Below are 12,899 nucleotides of genomic sequence, written 5' to 3' on the forward strand. Positions count from 1 at the left end.
CAGACTTTTGTTTTCATTCAATTTTAGTAATGGTTGGAAACTGTGAGGATAACTTAATCGGTTGTGGACCATATTTAAGGAGTAGTTGAGGATAACTTAATCGGTTGTGGACCATATTTAAGGAGTAGTTCAATTGGCTGTAAATCATGCCTAATGAAGCGAAGATTATTAGTTCAAATCTCCTATTCCTCTTCCTTTGTGGGGACATTTCAAAAAAAAAAAGTAATGGTTGGACTCTCAACCAATTGCTCACTATTTGACTCCTATTAAGTTTGAGTGAGAAAGAATTTTAGCACATATATTTACATTTGACTCTATTGCCATGGCTTTGATACGTGCCCAATTCTAGCAGTAATTTAAAAAAAAAAAAAAAAAAAAAAAATTGATAATGGAAAAGGGTTACAACGGAGGAAGACATATCACAGTTGAGAGAGAAAGACTTTGGGTTGCTAGTTGTGTGTTTGAGAAACGGAATTTTAAAGATTAGAAGAGGAGTTAATAGTGGAGGCAGTTTTTTTTTTTTTTTTTTTCAAGTTAATCCTATTAGAAATCCGTGTTTCTCTCGCATGATAGAGGGATACATGTGTCTCTCACCTGACAGAGTGACACACAACAATTTATTAGATTGGGTCAGAACAAGTTTCTCATACCAAGTTTGGAAGAATTTTGTCTTATTTGTATTATCGACAATCATCTATTAAAAAATGAATGTCTCTCTCTCTCTTACTTAAAACTCGGGAAAAATTCACTTTATCCTCCTGAAGTTTAAGATGTTTTTCAATTTGAACTCCAATGTTTAAAAATTTGCAATGTACCCCCTAATGTTTCAAAAATTTGCAATTAACACCTTTCGTTACTAATTATCGAGTAAGTACATAGAAATTGCTGGCATAGGAGCAAGTGAGAGGCATATGCTCCTTTTCTTTTTTCGCTCCAGCACCCACACGACACCCAAAAAGGGTTCAAAAGGGTTTGACAAGAAAAAAATCAAAACAAGTGTTGGGTTTTAACGAGGGGCAATTACGTCATTTTACTAGCTAGGTTGGTTGCAAAATTGGAAGACACAGCATAAAAATTCCACGTGAGACACACATGCTGTCATTTTCGTCTACTTAAATGGCAATTAGTAACGGAGGGTGCTAATTGCAAATTTTTGAAACATTAGGATTGTACATTGCAAATTTTTAAATATTAAGATTCAAATTAAAAAAATACTTCAAACTTCAGGAGGGTAAAGTGAATTTTTTCTTTAAAACTTTTTGAGATTTTGCCACCTCGTCTCCGAATCATCTCTCACTCTAAAATAAAAGTCTAGGCTTTGTTTGGCAAAACCTTTTCCTTAGACGCGGTAGTTGATGTGAAAATAATAATAATAATAAATAAATAAAAAGGTAAGAATGTTTGGTATTAAAAAAAAAATGAAAAAGTGATATGGAAAAGTGAAAAAGTTTTGTTTTGTAGTGATTTTTTTTATTTGAATAATAATAAAAAGTAAATGATGTGATATAAAAAGTGGAAAAAAAAAAATAGAATGTTTTGATGTTGATTTTTTTGGAAATGATGATAAACATTAAAAATTGTCAACTTTAAATGTTACATGTTGGCTTAGGTCATGTAATGTTACTCTTGTTCAAACTCTATTTGATTCTATCAATGCACATTGTATTCAAATAATTCATCTCCCCCAAAATCTGATTGAGGACAATATTGATTTGGGTTCTTGATAAAATTGGCAAATTGTCTATAAAATCAGCTTACAATTATCTCCAAGATTCTTAACAAACCAACCTAGTCCATTAACTTAAAAATAGTGGTTGTTGGCTTTATGAAAATTAAATATACATGAAAGGCAGAAGCTCTTGCTTTGGAAGATATTTTAGAATACATTGTCAAGCCGAAGCAAAATATTTCAACTTCACTCCCTAGGAATGAAACTTAAAATCATTCTCTCCAGTTGGAACAACATTCCATATCCATCTCTTTCAAATTTGTGCACCAAGCTAAGTGTGACTATTCTACATTCCATATTCATCTCTTTAAGTGTGATGGATCTAATCTGGTGATTTTTTTTTTTTTTTTTTAATTCAAAAAGGCAGACGGGTGAGACTAATTGTGACTATTCTACCTAAGTGTAATCATAGTAACACCTACTCGTTGGGAATCACACAAGAGAGGCCTAGACGATATGAACAGTAGGCATTCTCTTAAGTCCGATTGAGTCATATGTTGATATAGTCCTACCAAAGCATCAATGAAAATCAAGGTAATTTACACTAATCAGGCATAAATATTCTTATTGCGAGATTCGAACCCATGCCATAATGTGTACTTAACCACTTTGAACAAAATTTTAGATCATTGAACCACCACCCTAGATGGTCTAATCAGTGATCTTGGAATCAAGTCATTCATGCTCCTAATGCTACTCTCTTGCCGAATCGAACATAAAAAAGCCAGCCTTATTCATTTTAGAGTTAGGGAAAATCTACTTAATTTCTCACTCCAATCCCTCCAAAAGCAAAACGAGTTTTAAAATAATAACTATCCACCATACTATTCGAATTTTGGAAAAGCCCGTGCAACCCTTATTACCATTTAGAAAAAATGAGTTGGTTGGAACTGATCAAAAAAAAGTACTTCATTGGGACTGATCCAATGACTGATTTAAGAATTACTTGGAACTATCATATCAACATTATAAAATAGTTATAACTTATAAGATAAAACATAGTTTCAAGGGACGCTCATTTTTTTACTCTACCGCATAAAATATTACCATATGAGTTGATACCATTACTATTTGCTACCTATAGAAAGAGATGTGTCATTTCTCTAAATGGTCAGCAATCTATGTCCCCAAAGGTGAAAATTCATGTGCCCATAATATAATTTTTTTTAAAAAAATTGATTTTCAAATAATGTATTATTATTCTATAAATTAGTGATATATTTTCCAAAATAATAAATTTCATGGGTCAAAGTGAAAGTGAAAGTAAGTTACTTTTGCAAATCGTAGGTGACCAAAGTGAAAGTGAAAATCTAGTGTTGACTCGTCTACTTCTCAAGACTCTTGTTTCACATTCATGATGATGGGTCAAACATCATGAAGATTGTTTTTGCAAATCGTACTTGAGCAAAAGGGGAAATTTAGGGTTGACTCCATGTATTTCATAGGCTCACCATCACCATCCTATTAGGTACCATGGCACCATCGCTTGCTCCTAATTAAGATGCTTGAAGTAAGGTGTAAGCTATAATATCACACCTAAAAGATCATTATTGATTAGGAAAGGAATGTCAGATTCAAAACTAACAATTTTTTATGATTAATAGCTTACCCACCATCATTCTATTTTTGGAAAACAAAATGCAAACATCAGTTCATGATTGTATCGATTCACTATAAGCTTTTCAGAAGGAGAACTATTTTTTTTTTTTTTTTTTTTTTGCATTTATCTCGCGTACAATTTCAATGAGTTAGTATGCTCCATCTATCTTCAATTAAAAAAGAAGAAGAAAAAAATAGTGAATGTAACATACCAACTCAATAGAGATTGACATTAGAATGCAAAAAATATATTTCTATTAAATATAGAGTTATTTGTCATAAGTAGAAGAGTTTTAAGTCACTTTTTACAATTTTTAAGAGCCTATTGCAAATCCATATAACTATATAGACTGATACAAGAAGTTGATTTCTTCAAGGTATCATTGATTTATTTAAACAATTACAACAGTCTAGGTAGTGTGTAACTTATTTTTATTAGTTTGTCTTCCTTGTGGGTCCCATGTTTTTGTTTTTGTTTTTTTTTTTTTTTTTTTGGAATGTCTTTCATTTTTTTTTTCCTTTTATTGGGAGGAAGTGCCTTTCATTTATACTTCCAATCAAAATGATTGGGGATAAACACCTTTCATCTCACGACCAATAATTTAATGGATGGTGCGTGTTCCCAACAATTTAATGATAACCTCCATATAAAGTTATAATAATGTGGGATAATTAATAATTAATGTGATAAGATAAACTGAATTTCGTACAGTGTTTCCCCAAGGTTTTTTTTTTAAAAAAAAAACTAATGACGTGCATATCATAATGACAATGAAATTTTGCAAAATAATTAAGAATATGAAGCATTTTCTAATAAGTTGTCATGCCCTTAGTATTAACTAGAAAATTAAAAATAATGTTATAAATTATACTTTTATTTTACTATTATTTTATTGTGTTGTCATTACAATACTGATCTACTCTCATTAGTGGTTTCAGTTCGTAGATCTAGCTTTTTAAAACCTATATCTACTCTCTTCAATTAGTCTCTCTCCCTCACGCGTAACTACATTGTGCTCTTCGGCAGCCCAGCTTCCCAACGCCGCCCACCACGCTCCCTTTCGACCACCACGCGTCAGCGCTTCGATATCACGTGATATTCACTTGCCGGAGCGTCTTTTCCACGCTTCAGTCAGTACATTCCACCTCCAGTGCTTCGGCTGTTATTACTATTATCAGGTTGTGTTTGTTGTTATTATGTATTTTTTGTAATTCTTTTGTATTTTGTTTTGGGTTTATGTCTCTTTGTATTTTGTTTAGATCTAGTGGTGGAGACTTCTGATCCAACCTTTGTATTGGTGCCTTTCTTCTCTTTGGTCCTAGATTCAGACTTAAACAGTGTATTTATTGTTTCAGTTACTTTCAGGTGGCTGTTATTGTTTCTATGTGGAGGTTCAGATAAGTTTGCCTTAATTTATGTTCTTTTTGCTTTTGTAATCGCTTCGTGCGATCTTTTGAAATGACCGAATCACTTGTTTGACCCATTTCTTAATCTTTATATGTTTTTCTACACTGTTTTATTTCGTTTTGAGTCTGTTGTTAGGGAGTCAACCCCTTTTTCCAATTTTTGTTCCCCCACTCTCTCTTCCTTTTTAGATCAAAACTGGTAAGAAAGTAACCTTTTTTCTTATTCAATTAGAAAATAATAATAATAATAATAATAATAAGGACAAATCTAATAGGGAAATGGAAGTGCCATGTCAGCATAATGATGGAAAATTAATCATCTCAAATTAACCTTACTTGAAAATTAATCATCTCAAATGAACTATTATAGAAATCATATTTTTATTTCATAATTATGTCACAATACTAAAGTGGTAATCTTAATACTCAATAGTTTTTTTTTTGTTAAAAAAAAAAAAATTAATCCAATAATTAATTGAATCTGCCTAATTCAATATTGTAAAATAATTATCGAAACAAAAATGCCTGCATAAAGGGCATATAGGTCATTCCAAGGGATATAAGCCAGGCCCCAGCACAATTTCGGATAAATAGATCAAGAAAGAAAGAGGATAATCTCGTAAATTCACCAAAAATGGTCTCGGATTTTTTTTGCCTCCATTAATTAAGACATATTATCGTATGCAATTATTTTCAATTTTCTGAAATTTGATTGATAAAGTTAGAACAAAGATCTAATTCCCACAGCGCGTGAAAGAGACTGTCAATCCTATAATCCCATTGGACTAGATTGACAGTTTATCGGTAAAATTTGTGGACGTGGCAAGTCAGTGTTGTGTTACAGATTTACACGCGCTATTTTGTGTATGGAGGCGCGTGGGACGACATTTATGAGAACAAGGAAAGGGACAAAACTGGTGTAAGAAATTGCAGCAGGCCACATGAGATAATGTTTGTTGACATGTGACCTGCCGCCCTGCCAGCCAATATCTTGGAAGGAACTTTCTTTGTTTTTTTTTTTCTTCATAAAACATTTTTTATTTTTTAAACCCTGGTTAAGATTCAACCAGTGTGTGGTTGATCTTGCCCATCGGATTTTGAATCGGAATCTCTAATAATCCACACAAATTTTCTTCAAATTGATTTAAAATTTTAGGGGAAACTTCAGAAAACCCTCCTGAAGTTCCAGCCGATTTGAAAAGACCCCCCTGAATTTTCAAAGCTCTCACTTAGACCCCCTAAACTTTGGTTTTCTCTCACTTTGGACCCCTTTAACATTAAACTACGTCGTTTTGGATGTTTTATACCCATTTTACTCTTCCTCAAAACTATGTCGTTTTGTGTCCTAAAATCACAACACATATCCAGCCCAAAACGACGTCGTTTTAAGCATAATTTTTTTTTTTTAATTAAAAAAAGTAAAATATATATATAAAAAAAAATTTAAAAAAAAATTTTAAAAAAAAAAAAACGGGGGTGGCTGAAGCCACCCCCTGGCCGATCTGGGGGTGGTCGAACCACCCCCATGGCCAAGGGGGTGGTCCGGCCACCCCCTTGGCCAAAAAAAAAAAAAAAAAAAAAGGGATGGGGTGTTTTTGGGGGTGGCCGGACCACCCCCAAGGGGCTGGGGTAGTTTCGGCCACCCCATACCGGCCGTATGGGGTGGCCGAAACCACCCCCAGCCCCTTGGGGGTGGTCCGGCCACCCCATATGCACCCCCCCCGCCCCCCCCTTTTTTTTTTTTTTTTTTTCCTTTTGGGGGTGGCCGGACCACCCCCTTGGCCAAGGGGGTGGTCCGGCCACCCCCGGACTGTCCAGGGGGTGGCTGAAGCCACCCCAGTTTTTTTTTTAAAATTTTTTAAATTTTTTCTTTTTAAAAAAAAATAAAAATTAATGCCTAAAACGACGTCGTTTCAGGCTGGGTAATTTTAGGACACAAAACGACGTAGTTTAATGTTAAAGGGGTCCAAAGTGAGAGAAAATGGAAGTTCAGAGGGCTTAAATGAGAGTTTTGGAAATTCAGGGGGGTCTTTTCAAATCGGCTGGAACTTCAGGGGGGTTTTCTGAAGTTTCCCCAAAATTTTATTTTGGGAATTCTTTCTAATAAAGGTAAGGTATCTTTTTAAAAAAAATCAAAGTTTAAATTCTTACGTTAATAGAAAGGTAATAAATGACTATTAAAAATAAGACATAAATTTCCTCCAAACTAATTTAGAGTTTGGAAGAAATATTCTTAAACCCATTTAAAATAGTGTCATGTGTCTATAAACATTTAAAAAACACGTTAAATTATTAACATCATTAATAACAGTTTACTAACTTAGACTAAATTTAAATGTTTATAGATACTTGCTATTATTTTAAATGGGTTGGAGGATATTTCCTGTTTGGAGGAAATTTCTATCCTTAAAAATATTCATTTAAACTAGAAAGTATGGAGTTAGTTATATTTAAAAGAGAAAGTGCAATGAAGCCAAACAAATGAATCCAGAAAAATTCAAACTGACGTGACAATGTTTTTTAAATATCTCAAAAGAGAAATGTTAAAATCTAATAAAAACTTTATATTTTGCTCATAAAAGTGTACATGACAAGATGCCACATCATTTTTTTGTGGAGGGAAAAAGACAAAACAAAAAGAAGATAATATGGCATCTTGCCAAATGAACTTTTATGGGCAAAATATGGAGTTTTTATTAGATTCTAGCATATCTCTTAAAAAAGTGCAATTTTCTCTCATTTGTTTGCTACTCGGTTTGTTACGTCAGTTTAAAATTTTTTTTTGGTTCATTTGTTTGCTCCCTAGTCTCTATTTGAAAAGTATTGTTGTCTTTTTGAAGAGATAAAAATACTCATCTAATATAACAAATTGCATATTCTCTAGTTCATTTAAACCGAAAAGGATCTTAATTTCTAATTCTCATATATAAAAGGACATTTAACATTTATTAAAGTGAGTTAGAGAGAATTTCAAAATTATATCCATAGTAATTTGAGCATAAATTATGAAAGAATTCATATAAAATTTACATGCTTAAATAAATTTGGAGTTATCCAATTACATGGACAGGTAGGTGGGACGTAGATCCCATGTGATTATTAAAATTGTTGACAATTTAGACAATATATATAATAATAAAAAATAATTAAAATAAAATAAAAAGCGAAAAATCTTTGTCCTCGGATCTCTAGGCGGTGATGCATGCTTGGGTAGGGGTTTAAGCATCTTTATTTGTTCCGACTATCTGGCGAATAAAAATCGAAAATGCAGATTTTTTTTTTTTTTTTTTCAAATTATTTGAGCACCTTTTAATGGGTTCAAAGAGAGGGAAAAAGACAAAAAAGAAAAAGGGTAGTGTAGAATTTTTATTTTATTTTATTTTGTGGTCACTCAATCTTTTTGTGTTTTTCATTAATTGTCCGTAATAGAGTGGATCAAAATGATCCATCATCTTGTTACTTCTTTTTTTTTTTTTTTGAACTGGTATTCGAATCTTCATTGATAAACTAAGAGCCAATCATGGATACACAACTGTTACTTTAGAAGAGGAAAATCTTCTCTCCAAAGTTTGTCCACTCCTAGTGACAGAGCAAGTTTAGCTAATTTATGCGCTTCTCCATTAGCTGCACGCTGGATGTGATTCACCTTGTAGTCCATAAAGCCTCGTAAAAGTTCTTTCATATCGTCAATGATTAGTCCATAAGGCTGCCAACCTCCCCCATCAGACTGCAGTGCTTGGACAATCTGTTGCGCATCGCCTTCAAGAACAAGTTTTCACATACCCAGCCGAAGACTTAGTTCGATTCCTCTCCTTGCGGCCAACCCCTCGGCCATAGTTGGATCATTGACAAACACCATTGTTTCGCAAATCATGGCAATTGCTTCGCCTTCGTGATCTCTCACAATGACCCCGATCCCTATCTTCCGCCCTTTACTATCGACATCAGCATCCCAATTGACTTTGAGAGTACCCAGGGGAGGTTTTTGCCACGGAACGGTGGCTGGCCTACTTGGTATAGGCCGATGCTTACCAGATTGCCTGATAGCCGTATAATGAGCTTCCAGTTGATCCTTTGCTACACGTAAGAGTACTTGAGGACTCTTGAACATACCCTAAAAAACCATAGAATTCCTCCGAAGCCAGATTTGCCTTGCCACGATCACGGCCAGTTGTATCTCCTCAGCAGCATTCCTTGCCAATAAATTATCCATGATACCCAGAAAATCCATTTCTACGCTAGAACTTTTTTGTATTCTCGCAGAACATTCAGACCACACGTCCCGGGCCGAGGGGCAGCTCCAAAGTACATGCCCAATCGTTTCCACCTCTAGATTACATATTGGACAAAGAGGGTCACGGGTAATATGCTTCTGAAACAATTTTTCCTTGGTAGGCAAGATGCTAGTACATGCCTTCCAAAGAAAAGCTTTAACTGCTCGTGGGCAATCAATTTTCCAAATGGCTTTCCAGAGCAATTTGGATCTATCCCCATTAGAGCAGCCCCCCTTATCCACTTCGTACTTTTCTTGTGCAAGATGATATACGCTACGGATTGAATACTCGCCATTCTTTGTATTTTGCCAGATCATTGTATCACCCCTTCGGCGAGGACACATAGCCATTCTACTTATGAGACCTGCTTCCTCGGCTGAAAAAATTGCTTGAATTAAAGGCAGGTTCCACCAATTTGCATCCCTATTTATCAGCTCGCTCACCTTGGCATTCTTGTCTAAAATGCGGATAGGAAACTGAAGAAAACCACCGGTTGTTGTGGGTACCCATTTGTCAAGCCATATGCCAATATTACTACCATTGCCCACCCTCCAAGAGAGCCCCTCCAAAAGTAGTTTCCTAGCATTCCAACAGCTTCGCCACACATATGAAGGCTATATTCCCAATTGGGCATTCAAAAAAGTGCCATGTGGATAATATTTTTCTTTGAGAATTTTGGGCGCTAAACCATCCGGATTCTGAAGTAGTCTCCACCCTTGTTTTGCAAGAAGGGCCATGTTAAACCATTCCAAATCTCTAAACCCTAGACCTCCTTTCTCCTTAATCCGCCCTAGTTTTTGCCAACTCATCCATGTAATACGGCTCTCATCATGCTTGTGACCCCACCAAAATTTGGACATCAGAGAATTGATTTCCTTGCACAGAGTCTTCGGCAATTGAAACACACTCATGGTATATGTGGGTATAGCCTGAACCACGGCCTTGAATAGCTCCTCTTTACCAACTTGTGAAAGAAAATTTCCATTCCATCCTTGCATTCGTTCCCAAATCCTCCCTTTAATGCCCACAAATGCCCGAGATCGGGAGGGGCCTATAATTGCCGGCAATCCAAGGTACTTCTCAAAGCTTGTAGTAGTCCTCACTCCTGCCATCGAAGTAATAAACTGCTTCACTGCCACTTGAGTGTTTTTGCTAAAAAACATGAAGGTCTTTTCCCGATTAAGCTTCTGCCCCGAAGCTCTCTCGTATTGATCAAGAATTTCCTGCATATTACCCCATTCTATAAAGTTTGCCATGCAAAATAGCAAACTACCATCCGCAAAAAATAGGTGATTAATTTTGGTTACTCCTTTAGCAATAGGCAAACCTGTGATTCTGCCCTCCCTGTCGGCCTTATGAAAAGTGTGCTGAGACCCTCTGTGCATAAGATAAACAAATATGGTGACAACGGGTCTCCTTGTCGAAGACCCCGCGAAGGTCGAATGTGTCCATAGGGCGTCCCATTAATGAGAATTGAGTATATAACAGTCCGAACACACATCATGATACGGTCCACCCATCGCTCATCAAACCCAATTCGCCTCATCAATAACTCCAAGAAATCCCATTCCACTTGGTCATACGCCTTACTCTTGTCAAGCTTTAAAGCCATATAACCTTCGTACCTTTAAGCCGAGTGTTCATTGTGTGAAGAGCCTCGAATGCAATTATGACATTATCCGTGATTAGCCGCCCCGGTAAGAAAGCGCTTTGATTTGGCGAAATAATGGAGTTCAACATTTTATTCATTCTATTTGCTAGCACCTTCGCAATAAGTTTATAGAGGACATTATACAAGCTTATGGGTCAATAATCAGTGACCCGAGTTGGAGCTTTGCTCTTAGGAATGAGAGCAATATGTGTAGTATTTATTTGCGGGTCAAACATGCCATAATTCAAGAAATCAAGGACAACCTTACCTACCTCCATACGCACAACGTCCCAAGAACGTTGATAAAAGCAAGCCGAAAAGCCATCCGGGCCGGGTGACTTAAGAGGATGCATTTGGGACAGAGCAATGTCGATTTCCTCCAAAGTAAACTCCGCTAGCAGTGCATCATTCATCTCTGGAGTTATTCGGGGTTCCAAAGAGGACAAGCACTCATCCGCTCCAATAGTTCCTTCCGAGGTGAAGAGTTTTTGGTAGAAGGCCGTAAACACTTCAGGAATTTCCTCCTTCTTTTTCCATTCTCGGCCCTTATCGTCTGTAATGCAGCGGATATGATTAATTCTTCTACGGTGATTAGCCCATGCATGAAAAAATGGCGTATTCTGATCGCCATATTGGTACCAGTTTTGTTTCGCTCACTGTTTCCATCGTATGTCTTCTTGCTCCATGATAAACTCGATTTCAGACTTAAGGCGTGAAATTTCTGTCCAATGTTCTGGTCCCTCCTCCCTTTGTAAATTCTCTAACTCCTTGGTTTTCTTTTTTAGAAGTTTGGCCGCATTACCGAATTTCACCCCTCTCCATTTTATGAGAGCTTTCTGACAGGTGGCCAATTTTTCCTGCACCATCTGAAAAACCAGTGCTTTCGGCTTGCTCCTCATGCCATGCCTCCTCCACGATTAAACCATAATCCTTATCAATCTACCGCTTGGCTTCAAATTTGAAGTTTCTATAAGACTCCACCTGCTCGGCCTTGTCATGGCTGAAATGCATTAATAAGGGCTTATGGTCCGATGTCCTTGCAGCCAACACGTGAACAGTAACTGCTCTATACATAGAGCACCATTCCAGGTTAGCCACGGCACAATCAAGTCATTCCTTAATGAACCCTTCATCGTGGCGTCCGTTGGTCCAAGTATATTGTGCTCCAATAAATCCCAGATCCTTTAGGCTACAGCTATCTAAGGCATTCCGGAAGAGCTCCATTTGGCTCTCCCTTCTTAATACAGCCCCTGTCTTCTCCTCTTGCATGAGAATTTCGTTGAAGTCGCCAATGCACATCCAAGGTTGGGGTTGATAGTGCTTCAGGTGCTCAAGCAGCTCCCCATGACTCATGCCACTTGGCAGCAACCGGATGACCATAGAAGCAAGTTAGTTTCCATACACCATCTTGGTTGGCAGATGCCACCATTGCATAAATATGTCTACTGGTGTAGTTATGAATCTTCAGAACTTGTTCAGCTTGCCAAAATAAAGCCAAGCCTCCACTAAGGCCCACTGGTTCCACCACAAACATATTCCTATAACCCAACTTCACTCTAATACCTTCCATCTTGTCCTTCCTACATTTTGTTTCCATTAAAAACAAAATGTTGGGCTTCTTTTCCTTCACCAGAAGGGAAAGGTCTTGAACTATCCAGGAGTTCCCAAGCCCCTGACAGTTTCAGCTAAGGAGAATCATGGCTCTTGGCGGGGCAGTGTGATAGCCTCTACCAATATATCCATAGATTTACTCTGGGTCACAGTTACTCTCTTGCTTCGTTTCTCTAATCTCTCCAAGTCTATATGCTGCATGTCCGTGGGATCGCACCTGCTTCTTTTCGCCTTACTAATGGACTGGGTTGTTGCCTGACTATGTGTCAAACTTCTAGCCACCCTCTTCCAGGTTTTCAGATCAGGCCTGATGTCAATGGACTCGTTTTTCCCCCCTCCCCCTCTATGCTCCACTGCCCCTGGCAGCACAATCTCCATACTAGTGACGTCCAGACCTTCCATATCTCCCCCCACTACTGTTCCTCTTACTCCTGACCCTGCGTGTGTTGAGCCCGTGTGTCCCTGAACCGCAAGGCGCAAGCTTGGGCCCGGTCCAAAAGCCCCCAGAGGACTTTTTATCCCTTGACGTCCCAGAGTATTTATTTCCAAGAATCCATGCAGATCAGAGGACATCGAGTCTTTCCTTTTTGCACTACCAACTTCCTTTCCTGGGTGATATATCCGCCTC

The sequence above is a fragment of the Corylus avellana genome, chromosome 10 (assembly GCF_965113065.1).
Source record: "Corylus avellana chromosome 10, dhCorAvel1.hap1.2, whole genome shotgun sequence".
Classification (NCBI taxonomy): Eukaryota; Viridiplantae; Streptophyta; class Magnoliopsida; order Fagales; family Betulaceae; genus Corylus; species Corylus avellana.